The 24,209-nt window shown below is 40.2% G+C and overlaps 1 protein-coding gene and 1 non-coding gene across 2 annotated transcripts in view; both read left to right on the forward strand.

Moving 5' to 3' along the window:
* KCNB2 (potassium voltage-gated channel subfamily B member 2) overlaps nt 1–24,209 on the forward strand; it is a 390,753-nt gene that overhangs the window by 281,280 nt on the left and 85,264 nt on the right. The window lies entirely within an intron of this gene.
* On the forward strand, nt 16,012–16,084 carry TRNAD-GUC (transfer RNA aspartic acid (anticodon GUC)). The gene has a single exon. It is a non-coding gene; the product is annotated as a tRNA-Asp (tRNA).

Consider the following 24,209-nt stretch of genomic DNA (forward strand, 5'->3'; position numbering starts at 1 on the left):
TGGTGGTGCAGTGGTTAAGAATCGCCTGCCAATTCAGGGGCGATTCACTCGGGTGAGTGTCCTGTCGCGGGGCAGACTCCCCGACTATGGGGCCTGTGCTGGGTCTGAAGCCTTGTCCATCCAGTTTTATTGGGGATTCCTTGGTGATGGATAAAAAGTGAAGCTGATTAGAGTGCCTTGCAACTCTCTCCTTATAGAAATCTGTCCATTTTCTCATCACAATACTGCTGGACATGTTTTTATGCACATTCTCTATCATGTTTTTAAATCTAATTTAGTAAAAAAAAATTCATAGATTATATCAAATTCTGTGCCAATAAAATGTTTCATAAACATCTTCATGGATGTATCCTCTGTCATCAAATGGGAAATTTGAGTAGGGGAGGACGGATTGACTAACAGTATTGTTATTTTACAAATGAACAAATGTGTGGAAGGACAGATATGATATACAGCTTTACCCAATGGAGTTAATGGCCCATAATTTAATGCCAGATTCATGCCTCCGAGTTTCACGCTTAAAATGTGCTGCTATTCTAACTCAAAGTGGGAACAATTCCTGCAGCCGTTCTCTTTGTAGGCAAAGCAAATGTATGATCCTCTAACAAAAATGAAAAAAAGAAGTAATATCATGGCCTACCACTGTAGTATGGAACAAAAATATTATATAACTTCTTTACTAATGCCAAGATTTTTTTTCTGACAGTCAAATAACTTGCTAAATTTAAATCTCTTACTCCTACTAAAATGCATCAAGACTCATTTCAAGTCCAATATTCTTTGTACCTTAGGAGAGAATTTGATTTGGAATAATTATACAACGGACAGCATATAAAACCAATGCAATCCTTGTTCCACTCCTGATTTGCTCTGTGACTTTGAAAATGTCAGTTTAACTTCCTGGGGCTCACCTGGGAAATGCAGTCATACCTCCTACACACATCGTCTTTTTTTTTTTTTTTTTTTAATGGGACCTCTATTAAATCTAGGCCTTAAATTTTCACTATTTCCTAATTTGGGTCAAGGTCTTTTTTTTTTTTTAACATCTTAATTGGAGTATGATTACTTCACAATGGTGTGTTAGTTTCTGCTTTATAACAAAGTGAATCAGCTATACATATACATGTATCCCCATATCTCCTCCCTCTTGCGTCTCCCTTCTACCCTCCCTATCCCACCCCTCTAGGTGGTCACAAAGCACCGAACTGATCTCCCTGTGCTATGCGGCTGCTTCCCACTAGCTAGCTATTTTACATTTGGTAGTATATATAAGTCCATGCCATGCTTTCACTTCGTCCCAGCTTACCCTTCCCTGTCCCTGTGTCCTCAAGTCCATTCTCTACATCTGTGTCTTTATTCCTGTCCTGCCCCTACGTTCTTTAGAACCATATTTTTTTTTTTTTTTAGATTCCCTATATATGCGTTAGCATACAGTATTTGTTTTTCTCTTTCTGACTTACTTCACTCTGTATGACAGTCTCTAGGTCCATCCACCTCACTACAAATAACTCAATTTCGTTTCTTTTTATGTCTGAATAATATTCCATTGTATATATGTGCCACATCTTCTTTATCCATTCATCTGATGATGGACACTTAGGTTGCTTCCATGTCCTGGCTATTGTAAATAGAGCTGCAGTGAACATTGTGGTACATGACTCTTTATGGTGTTCTCAGGATATATACCCAGTAGTGGGATTGCTGGGTCATATGGTAATCCTATTTTTATTTTTTTAAGGAACCTCCATACTGTTCTCCATAGTGGCTGTATCAATTTACATTCCCATCAACGGTGCAAGAGGGTTCCCTTTTCTCCTACACCCTCTCCAGCATTTGTTGTTTGTAGATTTTTTGATGATGGCCATTCTGACTGCTGTGAGGTGATACCTCATACATATCGCTATTGTAAGGACAAAGTAATATGAACTAACATAGTTCTGAGCCAGGTGGGTGGGAAAATCTTTTAGGTAATTATGATGTAAGTTTTTCAATTAATTGACATTGAGTGAATATATTTTATGGTGATATTTTAGAAATGCTTTATCTTCTAAATCTGATGCTAATCTTTAGGCTGTACATTTCCCTTCAGTAGCCTAACATAAAATTCTTCCTCTTCTGTCCCTCCTGATACACTCCTTGGTACACCTACCATGTACCAAGAGACACTGTGTTTGTTCAGTGTCTTTGCTCTCATTCCTCACATTTGATTAATCAAATCTTTCCAGTCCTTTTATTCACAGCTCCTCTCCCCTCTATCTTATCTTCTAGTGTAGACCCTCCCAACCTGACACCTAAACAACTGCAGGTTCGAATCCAGGCTCCACTACTTACCAGTAGTGTGAAACCCTTCTTATGGGTCTCAGATTCCCCAGTGATAGAATGGAGAGTAAAACCCAGGACAGAGAAAGTAAAACTCACCCTGGTAACAATCAGGCTGGGATAACAGACAAAGTCAGAGACAAAGTCAACAGAAAACAGTGATTCTTCCAAGGTCAGCCACCAAATGTCTTACCACTTTCTTTTTGAATGATTACTGCTTTTTTTTTTTTGCAATACGCGGGCCTCTCACTGTTGTGGCCTCTCCCGTCGCGGAGCACAGGCTCAGTGGCCATGGCTCACGGGCCCAGCCGCTCCGCGGCACGTGGGATCTTCCCGGACCGGGGCACGAACCCGTGTCCCCTGCATTGGCAGGCGGACTCTCAACCACTGCGCCACCAGGGAAGCCCTGCTCTTCTTTTTATCATCATAGCACCCGTCTCACTGAGTTCTGCCACCCGTCACTTCCCTCGCAAGTCACCCTGCATGGGGCTTCAAATTATTCTCATCTATTTATACTGTTATTTGAATTTTTCAGTGGTTCTCCATTGCTATCAAATAAATTCCAAACTCAGTCTCATATCCAGCCCCTGCTATATTGACACCAATGACCTGTGTCTTCTACCAAGAAGCTTCTACTCCACCTGGCTGGTTTTTTCTCCTGGTTCCCAAAGCAGCGCTTACATGTGGCCTGTGCTCTTCTACTCAAGACACATTCCCATCTTGTAATGGCCCTCTGACTTCCTTTCCAACTCTCCAAATACTGCCCATCTTTTTTCATCCTACTGCAAAGCCCTCCTCCCCCAGAAGGTATCCTCCTTAAGCTCTCACCCGCTCTGATCCAGCCAAAGCCTTGTTTATTTCATTCAACTTGCATAAAATCATATACTTCTTTGTATGGTTACTTTTCTCACAAATACATTTCTATCAGTTTGTAAGTCCTCAGCAAATACTGGATCATATCTCTCTTTTTATTACAAATAATTTTTGTCATAAGTAAATGATATCTTTTGAATAAACAGCTTCACAAATCAACTCTTCCGTTTCCCTAAGAAGTATATTTATTCCATGAACTCCTTTCCAACTAATTTGCACAATGAATTTCTCTAAATATATGGGATTTCCAGGGTAGGCTCCTCAAACATGTTCAAGGTGGGATTTTCAATTCCAGACTTCAAAAAAAGGCATAATTTTCACATAGTTACATTGCCTTTATCTGTCTCTCTGTTGCAAAATTGCATCTAGAAATGCTTGCCTATAGCTGAACTATGACTTTTTTTGCTCTGTGGTAGTTTGAACTTTTCGGTTCTCTTACTTTGTGAAATAGCATCGTAGTGAATTTCTAATTATTTATACCTCTAATTCTGCCCCCTTGAATTAAAATAATACTATTTTCTTTACCTCTTGAAGTTTTCTAAACTGTTCAGCTTATCCTCTCTAAATTTATTACCCACTTTTGATTCCCTCTATCAGATCAGTTTATAATAATCTTCCATTTCACTCATTCTGACTTATTCAGACAGAACCATCCTATTTTGCTAAAGTTCATTGGTTTTGCTAGTTTCTTCTCAACACGATCTCCTTCCTTTGAGACGCTCTTGCTACAAAGTCCAGGGCATGTTTCTATTCTTATTCATCCTTTTCATACAAGCCAAATATATTTTTTTCTAATATCCTTGAAAAGAAGTGTCATCTACTAAGGTTTTATTATAGTATTCCTTAGCATGTTCTAGCATTCTTTTCTTAGAGATTTAAATACCCCTACCCACTGAATCAGGATTATATTTTCTTCCTCAAATTTCATTTCTCAAAGACAATATTCTCTTAACAGACAAAACAAAGAAGTTAGTGGCTTTGTCCTATTATGACTTGCCTTTAACCATGAATATTCACTGAACCCTCCTATTCACATTCTCATCTGGTACCAAGAACCATCATCCTGGCCCCTATGTACTCATGAGGGATGTTGTCAGGATTGTTGCGTTTGCCTGTGAAGCCTCCTGATCTGTTCTTAAAAAGTATTAAATAAATGTGTAGTAGTTATTATTAATATGACTAACGACTAGTCCTGTTATTACTCTGTTCGTATTCTAACACAGGACTGAAGAAGACCTGTACAACACTGGGAGGGGGTGGGGAGACAGCAAATTCAGATGCAAAGACCTAAGTTCAAATCCTAGCTCCAACCCCTTATAGCCAGATGACCTTGGATGACACTAAGCTGCTCTGAACCTCAGTTTCTACTGTAGATAATAGCAACTATGTAATACAGCTGTTGACGTTTTACACGAAAGTGAAATACCAGAATTTATTAAAGAATTTGAAGCTAATGATCTCATCCCAAGGAAGTTTCTACACTCCACTAAACTGATTCCTCAGTTAACACACACACACACACCCTGAGCCCCACAGTGTACGGAATTGGGAAAACTAGACAACGATTAATAAAATGTAGTCCCATTAAATTCACCTTCTATAAGCAGTCATTGATCCTTCTTTACAACAAAAGTGAAAGGAAGAAAAAGCGAGAGAGAGAGAGAGAGAGAGAGAGAGAGAGAGAGAAAGAGAGAGAGAGAGAAAGGAAACCACGCAGTCATCCTTTCCTCTTGCTTCTTCCTTAGCCCCTCCCCCTGTCCAATCAATTGCCAAGTCCAGTGACTAAGGTGGTTTTCACCACCTAAATATATCTCACACTCACCCCCTTTCCTGCATCTTCGTCCCACTCCCCCCCACCAACATCTCATCCTAGGCTACCGCCAGTCTGCCAACACCATTTTTGCCCCTCTCCAATCTATTTGCTAATCTGATCATGTCACCACCCTCCTTGAAACTGTCTGGTGACTTGTAGGTCACTGTAAAGGGCCATTCTTCAGGGAATAGCAGTGTGTACCTGTAGCTGCTGCCCTTTCTCAGTTAACAAGACTGATACTTTTGCCTTGCCGGCACTTGTCATATGCTGTATTGTTTGCTGGTTAGTTGTGCATTTGTCTTATGTTCCCTCTTTGCTGGTAAGTTCCTTGGTGGGAAGGCCCAGTGCCACACACATGCCAAGTGCGTGGTATCTGTGTATTGAATGATGTGACAATCTAGTTGCAAAGACAAGCCACAGAGGTGAAAGAGTAGAGAACAAGTCTGAGGCAGTATCTTCAGATTCTGTGCTATCGGCAGTATCCTTAAGTGTTGTGTGAGGCGTTCTTACCTTGCTTGGAAAGAAGCAAGTGCGGTCAGATGTCTTGCTTACTTCCCTCCACCTCTACCATCCTAGTCCAAGCACCACCATTTATCATTTGGACAATTCAATCTCTCTTACTACCCTACCCTCTACCTTCTACCCAGTTCAATCTTCAGTAGCAGCCACAGTGATCTTTTTTGAGTGACTATAAATCAGGTTATGTCACTTCAATGTTTGAAACTCTTGAATGATTTTCTATCAAACTTAGAATAAAATCCAAGCTTCGTATGTGGTCCTCGGGATTCAGACACCTTCTTCGTTCTCTGACCTCTAGCTCTTCTGTGTGACTGGGATGGTCTTTGCCAGGATCCTCCCAAGACCTAGATCCTTCATGTCATTCACAGCTCAGTTTAAATGCTACCAACACATCACCCAAAGCTGTGGGATATTTATTTATGTGGAATGGTCTGTCTCCCACTGTGTCCCTCACCAGCTCACTGGAGTATGGTACCCTATCCATCTAGTCCACCACGGATCTCCCAGAGCCTAGACCAGTACCTGGCTCCCAAAAAAATGCAGGTGGGGAGGTTGGGATTAACATATACACACTACTATATATAAAATAGATAATCAATAAGGACCTACTGTATAGCATAGGGAACTCTGCTCAATACCCTGTAATAACCTATATGGAAAAAGAGTCCAAAAAAGAATAAATATATGTATATGTATGACTAAATCACTGCTGTACACCTGAAACTAACACAGTATTGTAAATCAACTATACTCCAATATTAAGTAAAAATTTTAAAAGCAGGTGCGGGATATTTGTTCACTTCCCAAGCACTCCCTCATATCCGAAGCCAGTCATTTTGCAAATCCTTCATCTCCGCTTTCATGAACCTGCTCTCTCCCTCATAAGGCATCTCTGTAACTTAGGAACCTCTCTAATACCCTCTGTTTGCTCAACATTTATGATCCAGCAGATAGCCTGAAAGAGAAAGCCACCATGAGTCATGCTGTGCAATTTCAAGTACCTTGGGAGAGGTGATATTTTTCAGTGTCAGCTGCAGTACTTTCCAAGTGCTTCCCTGTTGCCATGGAAAAAGGCTTTATGAAGCAAATCCAGCCAAAGAGAAGCAGGTTCTCCACGGCTCCTGAAGTCTGTGCACAGACACCATCCCCCAGATGGGCCCAGCAAAGGACTTGCTCGTGGCAGGGCCCCAGTCAAGGCTGATCTGAGTTAAATGGACTTGGGACTTTGATCCCTATCATACGTCCTCTGCTTCCAAGTCCCTGTCAAATGCCAGTTTCCAGGTTTGCAGATAAAAGTTTCATGATAATCTTTGCTGGAATCTAAATTCTCTAAAGGCCGACACCTGCGATTTTTTTTCTACCCATAATAATCCTTATAGCTCACATTTATTCAGCACTTACTTTCATTGTCTCACTTAATTCTAAAAACCATCAAGGTGGCAGATACTATAATTAGTTCCATTTCACCAAGTAAGAAATCGAGCCTCAAAGAAATTAAGTAAATGTTCACAGGTGACACAGAGAACACACACATGAGACCAGACCTCAACCCAGATGCTGCCCTGGAGACCACTGGCTTCACTTTCCCCTCTAGGGGGGTTTCCAAGAAGCCTGCATGGGTCCTTCAAGGACTGTGCAGGAGCCCCCATCTTGGCAGTGGTTGATGATCAAAAGGCAGCTATATTTTTGTCTCCTGCTGTCCCTTTGAACTCTAAGCATTGTAAGTAATATTCCTCTTCTCCACAGACCCCATAATTTTTCTGCTCACTCAGAGGTAGCCACTTCATGTGGCTGTCTTAATTGAGACATGAGAGAGTAGGGTCTAAGGTACTAGTTGACACTCAGAAGTTGCTTGAATCTGCTCTCTGGGCTTAGCTTGCTTTGAGTCACCTTGCCCCCCCGCCACTTTCCTGTGTCCACTCGCCACCGGTCAAGGAGAGAGACAAGGGAATAAGGCAGTTCTTACTTGAACTAGCACCCCTGAAAGCCGGCTCCATGCTTCCTGGCCTGGCAGATGTTTAAAAGCTGACTCTCTCGCACCTCTGTGTCCATGACTCTCTGGAGGACCCCTGCTGGATTCTCCTGCCCTATTCCCTGGCCCTCCCACCCCAGCCCGCTGGTCCCTCCCTGGGCTCGGCCATCACCCTGTGTTGTGCCTGAAGACCGTCGCTGCTGGGGTCCTCCTGCCCCTGAGACAGGACTGGTGGGTGATATCTAAGAAAATCCAGCAGCCCTCTCTCCTGCTTGGACCACAGGCTCACTCATGTCCCTTGTCCCCCAAACTCTGCAAGTACTCATCTTAAAGCAGCAGTTTTATGGTCCTGAGACCAAAGCAGTGAGTCTTCTCTGGATATGCTGGTTCATGGTGTCCCGGTTGTGGCATGTCCCACAGCTGCCCACCCCCCACTAGACTGGCAGTGTAAGAGACTGCAGCTCCCGGGATGGGGGGAGTGGGTGGGGACCCAGGGCAAGCCTGAATCTAAAGGGCCTGCCCACAGCCCCCTTTCTCTCTCTTCTACACTCTGATTTCTTTTCTTTTCTTTTTTTTCATTCTCGTAAGATATACATAATATGAAATTTGCCATTTTAACTATTTTTAGGTGTACAGGTTTATGGCCTTACGTATATTCACATTGCTGTGCAAGCATCACTGCCATCCATCTCCAGAACTTTTCATCTTCCCCGACTCAAACTCTGTACCTGCTAAACACTGACTCCCCATTCCCACCTCCGCACAGTCCCTGGCAGCCACCGTCTGCTTCCTGTCTCTTTGAATTTAACTATGCTAGGAACCTCATGTGAACGCAGTCCTACGATAGTTGTCCTTTTGTGACTGACTTATTTCACTTAGCAAAATATCTTCAAGGTTTATCCATATTGTAGCATGTGTCCAAATTTCCTTTTTTTAAAGCTGAATAGTATTCCATTTCACATTTTCTTTACCCATTCATCCATCAGTAGACTTTTGGGTTGCTCCCATCTCTTGGCTATTGTGAATAATGCTTCTATGAACATGAGGGTACAAATGTCTAAGTCCCTGCTTTCACTTCCTTGGGTGTGCACTCAGAAGTGTAATTGCTGGATCATATGGTAATTCTATTTGTAATTTTTTAAGGAATCACCATACCATTTTCCACCGTGGCCGCATCATTTCACATTCCCACCAACAATGGACAGCATTTCAATTTCTCCACAATCTCCCCAACACTTGTTATTTTCTGGTTTTGTTTTTGTTTTTTTATAATAGCAACCATCATGAGTGTAAAGCGGTATCTCATTGTGGTTTTGTGTGTGTGTGTGTGTGTGTGGTACACGGGCCTCTCACTGTTGTAGCCTCTCCCGTTGCGGAGCACAGGCTCCGGACGCGCAGGCTCAGCAGCCATGGCTCACGGGCCCAGCCGCTCCGCGGCATGTGGTATCTTCCCGGACCAGGGTACGAACCCACGTCCCCTAGCATCGGCAGGTGGACTCTCAACCACTGCGCAACCAGGGAAGCCCTCATTGTGGTTTTGATTTGCATTTCCTTAATGACTAGTGAGGTTTTCGTGTGCATGGACCATTTGTACATCTTTTTTGTAGGAATGTCTATTCAAATCCTCTACCCATTTTTAATCAGGTTTCTGTTGTTGTTGTTGAATTGTAGAGGTTCTTTATATATTCAGGATATCAATCCCTTATCTGATATATGATTTGAAAATATTTTCTCCCATTCCATGGACTGTCTTTTCACTCTGTTGGTGGTGTCCTTTGATACACAAAAGTTTTTAATTTTGAGGTAGTACAACTGATCTATTTTTTTCTGTTGCCAAAGCTTTTGGTGTCATATCCAAGAATTCATCCAATGTCACAAAGCTTTTCCCCTATGTTTTCTTCTATTGGTTTTATAGTTTTAGGTCTTGATCTACTTTGAGGTAATTTTTGTATATGGTGTAATGTATCTAACTCCCTTTTCAAGGTTCTGATTTGCTGTGGGTCTTAGCATCACAGATTTTTCTCTAGAAATCTCATATGCAAATTTTTCTTACACTTACTTTGTATCCAGTATTTATCACGCTGGTACTTCAGTCAAAGCTGAGTCAGGAAGAGTCTGATTCTAACAGCTGTATGATAGGAATAGCAGAAGTAGAAACTGCAAATTATCGACTCTTCCCCAGTTGGATTCCATGTAGCTCAAATCCAACTAGAGCAGAAGGTCCACACATTGGAGTTTCCCACCCTAACAAAAGTAAAAACGGAGTAAAATTTTTGATATCTGTGAACAGTAAGGAAAGGCAAGAGGAGTATTCCACTTATAGAAGAGAAGACTGAGGGGTGATAAGAATAGTTTTCAAACATATGACAAGGGTTGCAGACAGCGGTTCCCTTACTTCACCGAGGAAAGAATAAAAGGAAATAAGTTTAAATTGTAGCATGAGGGATTATTTTAGATATATCCTGAGAATGTGTATCTAGGTTACCAAGGATGGTAAATCTCTCTGTCTTTAGAGATTTTTCTTTTTAAAGGATATAGAAGACTTAATTGGGGTGGGGGGTGAAATAAATGGTTCAAAGTTTTCTTCCCTGTTGAGAAATGATATTGCAGGAAAAAAACCCATGTTTTGAAAGGAATCAGTTTCCTTATCTGACTAGTCAGTAATTTTGAACACTAAATTAAAAGCCAGAGTGCTCTCAGCTATAACTTCCACATATGTTGCTGCCTATTCCCTTTATACAATTTCTGTGTCGTTTACGATAGCTAAATGTATGCAACAGTAATAGCTACGTGGAATCTTTATGTTACTTTTGCTTTTTCCTTCTCTGCTGTATTTGTTTTATATTTGAATGTTGCAAAGAAAGGATCAAACGGCGTTAAATATTTCTTTGCTATTATGGTCACCTATGGGTTGCCACTGTTGTGAAAGGAAACTGGCTCGAATATCTGTAACATCAGATAATTCAAGAATCAGTTTGGTTTTGGAATATAGCATCTGACTTAACAGGGAAAGATTGACTTTTTTTTTTTTTTTTTTGCCGTACGCGGGCCTCTCACTGTTGTGGCCTCTCCCATTGCGGAGCACAGGCTCCGGTCGCGCAGGCTCAGCTGCCATGGCTCACGGGCCCAGCCGCTCCGCGGCACGTGGGATCTTCCCGAACCGGGGCACGAACCCGCGTCCCCTGCATCGGCAGGCGGACTCTCAACCACTGCGCCACCAGGGAGGCCCTGACCTTCTTATGATAGGTGAAGGTAAGGGAAGCTGGCTGTTGGTAAATTTAGTTTGCATCCTTTGCTCAGGAGAAGGAAGAGGAGAAAAGTGACTTGGATGTATCTTGGGAAGTCAACTGGACATGAGATTTTTTTCCATACTTAATCCATTAAATAATCAATGTGTGAGCTGACCTAATAACATTAGCAATCTCAGTTCTTTTTTTTTTCTAGTGAATTCAAGTCACTTTCAGCTAGGTTACACTTGGAATGTTTACCTTCCCACTGAGTTATTATTACTTCCTTACTAATGCAGAAAGTGAACCTCTCAGATGTTGCAGAGTTATAGTTGGCTTTTCCCCTGAAGCTCATCTCTGGCTCTAACCTCTGCTTGCCTGTCTGGCCTCATCTCATCCCATTTCTCACCCTGTCTCAGCCCCGCCCTCTTTTCCAGAAGTAAGTCCTCTACGCCAGCCACATTGCACTACGTATCTCCTCCGTGCCTTCTCAGATGGCCATTCCTGCCCTGAACATGTAGTGATTGTACCCTTCAAGACTCTTCCAAGCCTTCCTGCTTCTCACACTTAACCCAGGCTGAGTGGCATTTTTTTCACGGTACCCAGCGTTTCCCCCATCACGGAACTCTACACTTGTAGCTGTCCATGTACGTGTCACTCCGAACATCATCTCCACTCTCTCTGAGCTGCTCAGTGGAAGGGCTGTGACATGTTCATTCCTTGAAGCCCTTGCGTCTGGCATATAAATGTGTGCAGTGATTAAATGAATAAATTATTATCCCAATAGTAACTAGCCACATTTAAACAAGTGCCGATAGCTGTTGGATTCGTGGGGCCCGGGGTTTGGTTTGGGCTGTACCATGTGCCATGTGGGATCTTAGTTTCCTGACCAGGAACGGAACCCGCGTCCCCTGCATTGGAAGCGCAGAGTCTTAACCACTGGACCATCAGGGAAGTTCCGGATTTTTGTTTTACTTCAGGAAACCAGATCTACCCTTGAAAATACAGCGTAAAGATTGTTTAAACCTATATACTCGGCCATGATGAAAAATTCTAACCAAACATTTCCTTAGCCATGACCTTAAAAGAAATGAGTAAATTAAGGACAAATGAGAAAAACACCTCTCTCAGTTGCTACACCAGCACCCAAGAGTTGTAAAGAGATCCTAACCGCCAACTTCTTATTCATTCACTTAATCATTCAGCAAACATTTGTGAATGCCTCCTTGACATTTATAAATAGGTTATGGTTCCAAATGCTGGAGGTACGAGTCTCGGAAAGGCCTCATTTCTTCCCTAGGAAAGTTCACTTTATGTTCTGTGCGTTCAAATTCCAATGAATATTATTCTTTCTTCAACAAAATATCGTTTTAATTGCAACCACATAGAAAAAGAAAAAGGTGGACATGAGGAGTAGTATGACATATGTGAGGGGAGAACAAGGTCAAAAAACACAAGTTCATTTCTAACCAATTTTCTCATGTGGACTCAGCTCAAGTACTGATGGTTGAAAAAATATAATCAAGTCGCATTCACAACCTTAAATTATTGTAGTGTCTTGTTAAATAACGCGATGTGAACATGTGGGAAAATAACCTAGTTTTTACAGTATTTCAGTGCAGTTTTCTATTTGGTCTAATATCCTGAGTGCTTGGGTTGTTACAGTAATAAGTATCCTAGAAGTACTTATGCATATTTTCATCAGTAAGAAATGGATTAATGTCCATGCTTGGAGGCCATTTATCACATGGCCCAAGCAGAGAAGTTGGAAAGAGTTCCTGGATTTTTTTCTAACGTGCATAGTTGATTAGAGCAGGTCTCCCCATCTCAGGATTTCGTTTGAGAAAGGACAGATTTGCGCCTGCAGGGTTTCAGTGTTTATCCAATCTTAAAACCCTGGACATGTTACAAAACAGCACATGGGCTTCCATCTGTTTGCTCTTTCTATGGATCTATTTTTTGGACGGATTGAAAAGATTTATTATGCTAAAAATATATTCTATTCTATAGTTTCCAAGCCAAGCTAAGATCATAAATTTTCCAAATCCTCTAAGGATGAGGATGCTTTATTCACCCGTTCTTTAATACTTTAAACCTAGAAAGTCCCTAGTACTACTTAAGCCAAAGTCCCAAAGTAAAACATAAACTAGCAATAATGCTGGTGCCTTTTCTTTTCTAGCACTGAGAGAAAGCTTAACATTTTAGATAGTTTGAAAATATCCCTTATGTTTCTTATTTCTGCCTTTTCATATCACTATAATATTATTAAACATAAATGCATGGAGGCCGTACGTGCACACATTCATTATCTCCAGGTTGATGTTACAATTTTCTGTCTGACTGTAGCCTCTGAGGCCCCTCCAGGCCTCCCATGATTCATTGTGATTTTATTTGCTTCGTCATGGCTGTGCCCAGGAAAAGTTCTGCATATCTGCCCCCAAAGACTAAATTGCGTCTGTTGAAAAGTGAAGAGTCAAGTCAGTCATTTATTTTGGATAATACTGCCCAGAAGTATTCCCCACATTTTAAATATGTTGGAGGCCTGAATTATTATTACGAAGACAGTCTTACATTATTTATGTACATGGAGATGCTCACCAAATACGTTAATATTTAACCAAATTCAGTAATTATCCAGCTCTCCACATTACTTTGGAAAACCAGCCTAGACTACAGAAACGACTTCATTAGTAAACGGTGGATAGACTGGGCCCAGTTGAAATCTTCAAAATAAATAGAAATCTACTAACATTGCCAGGGTTGTGTTCCGCGCTGCAGTGCTAAAACAGCCTCTGTGTAAAGGATATACCGAATGAATAATAATGAGAGTGAATTACTATTTGCACAGTTCTTCAAAGAAATTTGTGAAAAATGTTTTCTCCTAAATTCTCACCACAACTCTGTAAGGAAGATCTTGTTTTTACCACTTCACAGATGGTGAAAGTAAGAATTAGGGAAATGAGGTGACTTGCCTCAGGTCACGTTAGTACTAAGTGATGGGTCAGAGCTACAACCCAGGTTCAGTGCTTCTAAATCGCACATTCTTTCTACCATGTACAGTTCCAATATTAGCTTTTAATATATTGTTCTCTTTGGCTTTGTAAACCTTTTCCCAAGCTTTGCTGATTTAAAATAAAGAAAATAAAAATAATGTATCTGTTTGAAATTTAAATGTCCAAATGATTCTTTTTATGTGACTGGCCTTTGTAACCTTTGATGTAGGTGTACATCCTTATATAAATTCTGAGAGACAAAAAGTGAAAAATCGTGTCAGGAATTCTTATTCTTTGTAGGGATAAAAGGGTAGTAGGAGGGCTTCCCTGGTGGCGCAGTGGTTGAGAGTCCACCTGCCGATGCAGGGGACACGGGTTCGTGCCCCGGTCCAGGAAGATCCCACATGCCGCGGAGCCTGCGCGTCCAGAGCCTGTGCTCCGCAACGGGAGAGGCCACAACAGTGAGAGACCCGCATACCGCAAAAAAAAAAAGAAAAAAAAAAAGGGTAGTAGGAAAAGAAAGAGAGATGGAAAAAAAAACCTGTTGCCAAAAACAACAACAAAAACTATTTATTCCATAGATGGTCACCAGAAATTGCTACTGCTTGTCAACTGAGAATATCCAGTGTTCTTCAAGATTGTATCTCTTCTGCTCTTCACTAGTTCTTCTGCTTTTAGTGTAACACACCCACTTCATTGTCGTCTTCTTGCCTTCATATGACGTACTCCCCCTCATGTTGCTGTAACAGTAGAAATTCTTAGAGCTGAAAAATGTCTTCATAGCTATTTGCCAAAAAAGAAGGGAAGGAGGAAGGGCAGGGGTCCTCATTTTCCTGGTCAGAAGGTAACCAAAAACATAGGTTATCCCCATGTGTGGAAGTATGCCCACCCACAGGTGTTCATCAAGATGCACTTATCCAAAGAGAACTATGTAGGGCCATTCAAAACCCATCCTAGTGCAAATTCACTGTGGAATAAAAGGGTCCCTGGGACATTATCGACTAAATAGAACAAGCCAGCCAACGCCTTGCTCACGTAAGAACTATTTAAATTCTCGTTACTATCCATTCCACCCATTCCAGGTGTATCTTCTTCCATGTTTCATTTATTCTCCTAAATCCAGGTGCATAGTAACTTTGCATTTTAGTATCTACTTATTATCCTTCATGGGTTATGAATTGCTTTTCAGTCCTATGTACTCGGGCAAGCATCTGGCCCGTTGGCAGGTAGGCACACATGCCTCTGTCCTCCCATGGGTCACAGCACAGCTGAGAATCAGCACCTGGTCCCCCAGCTCATGCTTCAGACACCATTTTAATCTCACCAAGGCAACATCTTTAATGTCTTTGTGATGCTGGGTGAAGGAGAGCAATGAAAATTTGAGTGAAGGCAATGAGACTCAGGGCCTGAGAGTCTAATCTTCATTTGGAAAGGGGTGGAGATTGAGAGATTCTGCAACTTCAAGTAAGATCCCTAGGCTTACCCAAGCTTTAGCTCAAATCTTGAGCCATTTAGGTTTGAATTTCAAGCAGTTTCTGTTTTGCTCTCCTTATATATCAATGCCACAAAGTCAGCATCAATTTTAAAAAGACGCTCAGTCTTCCGCTTTAATAACTCATCGTATTGGGAATATGCTCCATAGCCCCTTAGTAGTCACGCTGACTGAGGTACATGGCAAGCCAGGTCCTCGGGTTACGAGCCACTGTTGTATGGTCTTGCCCTCACATCCCCACAGCGTGAGCTGTATACTCACCAGGAGTCAAAAAGGACTTTATCACTCACAACAGTTGCAGGAGCCAAGGCATCGGCGTTTTCTTGTACTTGTTCCCCTAGGCCCAGTTCTTTCAGAGTGGCACAGAGAAGGCCAGGTGACACCTGGATTGCATTACAGGAGATGAACCCTAGGTTTAAGGATCCAAACTCTTTAATAATGAACGGTAAGCAAACTTACCTTTGCTTTGAAAGGACATACTATCTATCTTCCAAGGCTATTTGCTATCCAAGCGTCTTTGGGGAAATGGGCCAGAACAAGGGGAATCATGCTTCTGCTTATCGACGTGGAGAAACTCCAGAGACCCTTGGAGAATTGTTTCCCTAAAGCAGGTAGAGGAGAAGTTAGTAGAAGGAGAAATATTGATTATCTTAAAAGATAAATACTTAATGGTAAAGTTCTAGAAGGAGTTGGAAGAACTAGAACCAAGAGCATTGAAGGAATTGTTGGTTTTAGAAAGGAGAAGAGATTGTTTCTAACTAGAATAAGAGAGAGCAAGAAAAGTATAGGTATATTAAGGGAATTCCCTGGCGGTCCAGTGGTTCGGACTCTGCACTGTCACTGCCGAGGGCCCAGGTTCAATCCCTGGTCAGGGAACTAAGATCCCACACGCCTCACAGCACGGCCAAAAAAAAAAAAGAACAGGTACATTATGGTAAAAGATTAAAGAAGACAGGTGGAAAGCTGCAGGAACTTTGATCAGAATACGGTTTTCTTTGGGGGGAAGGAAGAGATGAGGACAAATGTGAAGATCTACCTGGATGGTTTGGAGGTGGGAGGAGGGGTAGGTGAGATGGAGAAGTTATGAAAGTTTCATAAGTTTTAGACAGCTACTGTGGGGCATGTGACATGCTGTCAACAAAGGATGGATAAAGGGAAGTAGTGAGGGTCCAGCTGCAGAGAAATAGATTGTGTCACCCCTTCGTGGGGCAGATTAGAACAGTTTCTGTCTTCGACCTGTATCCCTCAGCTCTATGAAAGCTGAAACAGGAGAAGCAAATGGTAGAAGCTATTTAGGGTGGGAGATAGCAGAAGGTCTAGGGGGTGAGGAATTCTCAGTTACTAACATGTTTGATTGTAGGGCTCAGAACTGAGGAGAAAAATAAAGCTAAAGGGAGGCTGATGGACCAGCCTGGGGGTGGGAGATGAGGGAAATTTATCATTAATTTAAAAATATTGTTGAAGGCAGGGAGCTGTCCAACAGAAATGTGGAAGGTTGGAAGTGTTGTGGTTGCAGAGAAAGAGTGTGAACTTTGGCAGAGGAGCTATTCTAAACGAAAAGGGGACTTGGGAGTGGCTTGTTGAAGTGGAGCTCAGATGAAACCCTCTGGGGAGGACGTTAAGGAACTGTGCAGTCGGGAGGAGAATCAATGAACTGAGTTAAAATAAAGGCAGTGAAAGATTGTGTAGACAGCAAAGGGACCCACCGCCTCTTCCCCTGCCCCTGAAGTTTGTATCTTTTCTTAGACTTTCCCTTGGACCTTGCATTCTGTCACATCATCACATGTGGTTTTGCCCAAGGGGTCTCAAGAATACACTTCATAGAGATCAGATACTTTTTTTACACAAAAGCATTTTTCTCCCCACTGGGTTATTTGTTGTTGTTGCGTTTTAGGGGTTCTTTTGGGGGGGGGAGGGTGGTATTCTTTTTCTTTAATTGAAGTATAGTTGCTGTACAATATTATATAAGTTACAGGTGTACAATAGAATGATTCACAATTTTTAAAGGCTATATACTCCATTTATAGTTATTGTAAAAATTGGCTATATTCCTCATGTTGTACAATATATCCTTGTAGCTTATTTTATACCTAATAGTTTGTACCTCTTACTTCTCTACCCCTATATTTCTCCTCCCCCTTTCCCTGTCCCCTCTGGTAACCACTATTTTGTTCTCTATATCTGTGGGTCTGCTTCTTATTTATTATATTCACTAGTTTGTTGTATTTTTTAGATTCAACATATAAGTGATATCGTACAGTATTTATCTTTCTCTGCTTACTTCACTTAGTAGAATGCCCTCCAAGTCCATTCATGTTGCTGCAAATGGCAAAATTTCAATCTTTTTTATGGCTGAGTAGTATTCCATTGTATGTATATACCACATCTTCTTTATCCATTCATCTGTTTATGGACACTTAGGTTGCTTCCATATCTTGGCAATTGTAAATAATGCTGCTATGAACATTGGGGTGCATGCACTGGGTTTTTTAAGTAATACTTAACTGAGAAGACATGTTTGTGGCTTTGTGAGTCATTCAATTTTCTATATAAACTAGTTATTTCTAATTATCTATCTATGTATCTGTGTGAGACATCTTTTAACCTGTCCAGAATCATGTATGTTAAATTTTAAACTTTGCATCTCTAAGTGGCAAAAATATCTCATGATAATGATAAGGAAATACTGGGAGAAGAGACATCCCATCCTGCAGATTACGTACTATGAGATGGCTCTAGAATTTTGATTGGAGAAATGTTTGGAAAAACATCGCTACTGGAAAGAGAAGCAGTTCATAGGAGAAAACAGCATGTGATGAAGTAGATAGGGCACGTATTTGGATGAGACCTAAAGAGAGCTGAGGACCAGCCTCGACTTGACCTCCTGGGAGACACTTTTCTGAAGGGCTCATTATCAACGGATGAGAAGTCACAGCATAATTTGAAGACATTGACGTGGAGTGGAATCAAACCAAAATTCCTTTTGCTGGAAGTTCTCAGACATGAACTCCAAGCCAGTCCTGGAGCAGTCTTCCCAGGAGCTGTGACTTTCCTGAGGCATCTTCAGTCCACTCTTTGGCCAGGAAGAGTAGAGTGAGCTGGGTATCCAGAATACGGGTGGATATGAAGGATGCACCCAACCTAGTCAGGCCTTACGATAAAAGCAATGAGGTGAGGTGCCCCCAGGGATATTCCAGGGAAATAATTACTACGACTATTGTAGAAAAAAATTAATCACCATCTTTGAATATAATTTAGGGAGTCGGAAATATATATAGCATCACCTTCTTGTTTCTGTCACTCTGCACTGAGCCCTGCAAACAGAGCAATGGATTCCTGCAAGTGCTGAATAGAAAATTGGCAGGACAGAGCGGGTCGTGCTAGTCTTCAAGTGACTGTTCCTCTATGAGGCTCATCCCTCATGTTCCAAGAACAATTGTACATTTGAGGAGTAACTCAGAGGTCCTGCGTTACTGGGGAGAAAGATTAAGTGAATGAAGCATGCGTGCAGGGCAGAGGCTAACCAAGCAAATGCTAACCAAAGCCACTTTGTTCAAAATATTTCAGATTATAAACACGCTACTAAGACTTCACATTAATGCCGAGTGTAATGGGGTTTTCAAATGTTTTAACTTAGAAATAAGATACTTTATTCTAGGAAGAAATAGTATACCTCACCATCCTCAAGATTAAACTAAACCCAGGTATGGTTTCATGGGTTGTGGTAGCTTTGCCTTGTCAGGAAGGAGAAAACAATAGAAAAAAAACGATGGTAAAAGGCGAGGCATAAACTCCAAGATGCTGAAAGAAAGATGAATGGTGCCCACGGTAGAGAGTTCTGAGAATCATGTTTTCTTTACTACAACTCTGGCAGGATAACCTATAAACTAATAGCCTCTGTCTTTGACGGTTGGCATTGAGAGTTATGAGAACTAGACTTGACGGTACTTAGAGTACTTCAAAATAAACACCTGCACTTGTTCTGAAGTTTTCCATGCAAAGAGTTCCCAGATGTGTGACTTCCAAGGGCCCTGGCGGTGTGAGCAAGCTAGAAAGTACAGATCACAACTGGGAAGCACAAATCACACATGGCCCGAGTAGAAATTTCACAAGTATCAGATGAAGGAGGTTGGTATAGTCAGCCAAACCGGATAAATCAATGAAGAACTACCCCCTGCCCTGACCTTCGCAAATTCATTTCTAGAAAATATTCCTTTATTCACACACTCATTTACTCCTTCAGCAATCTAGTTACTGTATTCCAAAGACAGTATGCAAACTATAAACATAAACAGAGCTCCGTGTACAAGGATCCGTGTTTGGCTTTCCCAGGGTACGTCAGCCTTGGGCTGGCTGCCTTTTTCTTTGGCTCTTCATAACAATTCATATTTAATATCCTTTATTAATTTGGAGTATAGCAGCAAAATTCTCAATCACGATATTCTGCTCAAAGAATACTCTAGATTTTAAGTTAAAACGTCAACACCAGATCTATTCCACTTCCATTCTCCTGCCATTGTTTGTCTCCTCTTGAATTTGCCAAGTGCCTGTGAAAGAGGTAACAGAAACTAGTGTTCAGAAAAATTCGCCATAGAGATATTATTCGAAATTGTCACATTGCAATTATAATTTTGCTTTTTTAAAAAAAAAAACTGGCTACAGTTTACAAAGTAAATTCATTTTAGAACAAGCCCATTTTCACTTATAATAAGTGAAATAACAATGACAGTGAAAAAGCTGGATGTTTCTTAGGAAAAAAATTCAAAAATGGAGGTATTTTGCAAGAGCGATGGCACACCTGTTACCGTGGCCCTGCAGCAGACAGAAGATGCTTGTCGCAAGTGGTAGTGTCAACCTAAGTTAACTCTTTCTTCTGGGAATTTTCATTGCTTGCTAGAAATTTTACAAGCTAGGGTGTCCTTTTCACAAATAGCTACCCTATGCCAAGGAACCTGAAAGCTACTCTGTTGCCTGTTTATCACCTTTTTCTACTTTCACTGCCCAAAACATTATCAACTACTCTCTCCCTCTGTACTTCATATTCAAGGTGGACCTCAATAAAATATCCACCGTAGGCAAGGTGGAGCATGGTGGCTTTTAACCCTATGAAAAGGAGTTTGAGCCCAGCTTTATCCGTTCGATGTATTTAGAATCATACATACATGGTACTCTTGGAACCAGAGAGATCTTCACTGTTAAGTGGCCTCCGGGCTGCAGCTCTCGAGAACACCACCCTATAGCTGCCCTTTCCTCACCATCAGAAGAGCCTCCTGAGGTGTACGGGTCTTTCTCAGAGCAGCCATATCCTTTATGTTACCTGGTGCTTCTTGGCAACTAGCCCCCCCAGAGGTACCTCCTTCCACTAGGGGTTCTTGTTCCTCTGCTCATTGACTGAAAAACCATGATTTTTAGACAATGAAAGACTTTACAGTTTAAAATGTATTATCTCGCTAGCTAGTTAATAAAATGTTGTTGAGCTACTTAAGAGCATAGCAAGATCTACTAATCCCATAGCAGTTAATCCCATAGCAATCCCACAGTAAGGGGAAATGTTATAGACCTTGAAAAACAAATACTTTCAGGCACTTGAAAACATTTGCTCTGCTAAGTTCAAAACTTTTTTTTTTTTTTCAATGTATTTATGAAAGAAGTAATGTACCAAGAACCAACCAAGACTATAAGATGTTTTATTAGCAAAGTCTGGGTCTGGATTGACATTTAAACAACACAGCTATATTTCTTTAGAATTATTTATGGGTTTTGATTTAGATTTTCCCTCTTTAGATTATATTAAGTAGGTTTTATGGTATTAATGTTATCTTGAGGAAATATACTCTTTCAGCATATGAGTTAATACAAGTTAATGAGTATTAACTAATTACTTCAGAGTAAATGTTGTAGGTATTATTGCTATTTTATGGTATGGTAATTTCACCTTAAAATTTCTGGATCTAAATTGTAATATATATTATAAGTCTACGTAGACAGTAAAGTGGATAATAGTATATAAAATGAATAAAATTTCATACATAATTTTTCATAATTTCATCATTTTTCTAAGATTTTAGTCAAAGAAGAAAATCCTTGATTCATACGAAAGTTCCAAATTTTTGAAGCCAACACGAATTTGGGATGTTGAATAAACAAGACAATTCTCCCCCAGACTTTATTTTTTTTTTGCTTCTTGGCATTAGCTCTAAAAGATTGTGATTTTTAAAAAATTTTTCTAAGTAATCAAACTTATTTTCAGCATTATCCTAAATTTTTAAAACTTTTTATTAAAAAAGTAACCTAACATTATAAACTATTCAAGACAACAAATTAAAACAAAATATTTTTTACATATATTTATCTGTTTTCGCATATATAAAACAACATATTTATGTATAATCTATTATATTATGTACTATATAAAACAATGTAATATAAATATATAACTATAATTTATATATTTATAGATGTAATTTTATATATAAAACTATATGAAAATTATTCTGTATATGCTATATATTTATATGTATAAAACAATATTATCTAGATAATAATAGTAAAAAAATGACCTTTTACAATAAGATGCTCATCATCCACATACAATTATTTTCCATTTTGCATAATTCCACGTACTCTTCTTATTACTTATATATTTCCTAGGTGAATCATGATTTACATAATATTTTTATTCTATCTTCTCTAGATTTATACTAAATATTTTCCATATTTATACATAGTCATTTTATTTTTTAAATTAAATGATTTAATGTCATCTAAATGGCAGAAAACAGGTTTACAAGACTTGTCTCTCCTGTTTTTTAGAAAATCTCAGATTCCACCTCCATTCAACAAACATCTTTTGAACACCAACTGTGTGCCTTGCTATGTAATTTGTGAGGCATTACTCTAGAAAAGTGAATAAGACACCATCTATGCCTTTGAGGAAATTATAACCTAATAAGGAAAAGGCAAAAACATACCCCCAAAATGTCCAATAATTCCTACAGGTGCTATTTAATAAAATGTTCATATTACTTTGCCCAGAGAAAGCTAGGAAAGGTAAGAAGTGATCCTCGAGCTGAGTTTGGAATGGCTCCAGCATTAAAATTTGAAATGTTTTCCTGATCTGGATTAGAATTCCACTCCAGAAACAACATGAAAATCAGCTATCTCAGGAAGAGATTGGAGTTAGAAGCAACCTTCAATGTTCTCTTGCAATGGCCACGCACTCCCCATGCCTCCTCCCACCCCCCACCCCGCCTCCCGCCCTGCGCCCTTTACAGTATTGGCCCCAAGTGGCCTTTCAGCCTCCACTTGAACATGGGACCTCCCAGGATGCCAACCTTGCAGGCATCTTTCAGCCTCATGGCTAGGATTGTGCGGTGCTTCTGCAAACAAGTTGCTTTACAGTTTCCAGCCCTTGATTGCTATTTTAACTGTTTAGTTTCTTAGATATATATTAACATGTTCATAAACTCAGTATTCTTGCATCAAGATTCTGTATTTCTTTTTGCATTTATACAACCAATGAAGGGTGGGAGATCACTTTAAATATGTAAAATATGAAATTTTGATTTCATTTGATAGAATCATTGATGCTACCAACCTAGGAGTCCCTGGTTTTCTCAGAAGTCACTAGGATTTCCCTATGCTCAAACTGAAGAAAATGCAAAATAAAAGTGATCGTCCAAATAGGGCAAAGCACAAAACAACAGACAACATGTTTGCCACAGTAGCCTTGGATATTCCAGACAAATAGTTGGTTGAGGGCATCAGTGGATGAATGTTTTCCCCATGAAGCCCAGCCAGTCCTCTCAATTCTCCAACTCACTATAAATAGACTGACCTTCACTGATATTTACTTCAGCAGGAGAGCTAGGGTAGAACAGAGGTCCCTGTGGAAAGTAAATTAGATTCCCTCTCCCTTAACACTCATTCTTATCATGTATCACGAGGCAGGACTGCCCCATTGCTTAAAGCATCCCCCTTTCCATTTATTTCACGTGTGTGTTTCTTCCTGCATTACACTGTATCTGGCATGAATCCTAAATGCTGCTGCTGCTGGGGACGTTTTATCAATAAAAACTGGTCATACACTCAAGCCCTTAACTAGGAGATTTATCTGTTTTCCAAATACAAAAGGGATTGGAGCTTTTGGCTCTGACAATCCCAGCCCTTACTGGCTACTTGATTTATCAACCTCCGTTTCCTTATCAGTCAAGTGGGGATTACAGTACATACTTCAGAGCAGTGCTTTTCAAACTCCCTGCTGAAGGACCAGTTTCTGATATTTTTCTTCTCTCCTTTCTTTGTAGTTTCCAATTTGTTACGGACCAATACTTTTGTAAAAATAATTAATTAAAAATAAATTAGGATAAAGATCATGTTCTTGACTGTTTTGGCAGTGTCAAATTGCTGTAAAAAAAATTCTAAATGCTCACTCTCAATTTCTGTACTATACTTATCTTGTCACAGATTAGTGACAATTTGCAGATGGGCACGGGTCCATGGACCATACTTCGAGTAGCATTGCCTTAAACGACTGATATGTGATTTACTATGTAAAGCGCCTAAAACAAAGCAAGACATTACACAAAATCAGTCTAAATGATGCTACTTTCATTTACTTTCTCTAAAAGTTTGTTATTCAGATCATTTGTTAGTTGATTCATCTACCTATTCATTCAACAATTATTTGTTGAAAACTTATGAAGAGTTGGCCACTGTGTTAAATGCTGAGCCTACGGTATTGAAAAAGAACCCCATTTCTACCCTCCAAGGGCTGAAAATGTTTTCACCGAAATATCCAAAAAATTTGAGATTAAGAACCTAAAATTATAAAATCATTGCACCTTTCTTATTTTTAGGCCTAATGTCCTTTTTTTACTTTTCAGTATTTTCATCATCTTTGGTATTATTTAATGTACATCCATGACACACACACATGCGCACACATTATTTATTTTAGGGCCCAGATAATTGTGAATTCTTCTTCTTCTTAGCCTCAAAA

This window comes from Phocoena phocoena, chromosome 17 (genome assembly GCF_963924675.1).
Source record: "Phocoena phocoena chromosome 17, mPhoPho1.1, whole genome shotgun sequence".
Lineage (NCBI taxonomy): Eukaryota > Metazoa > Chordata > Mammalia > Artiodactyla > Phocoenidae > Phocoena > Phocoena phocoena.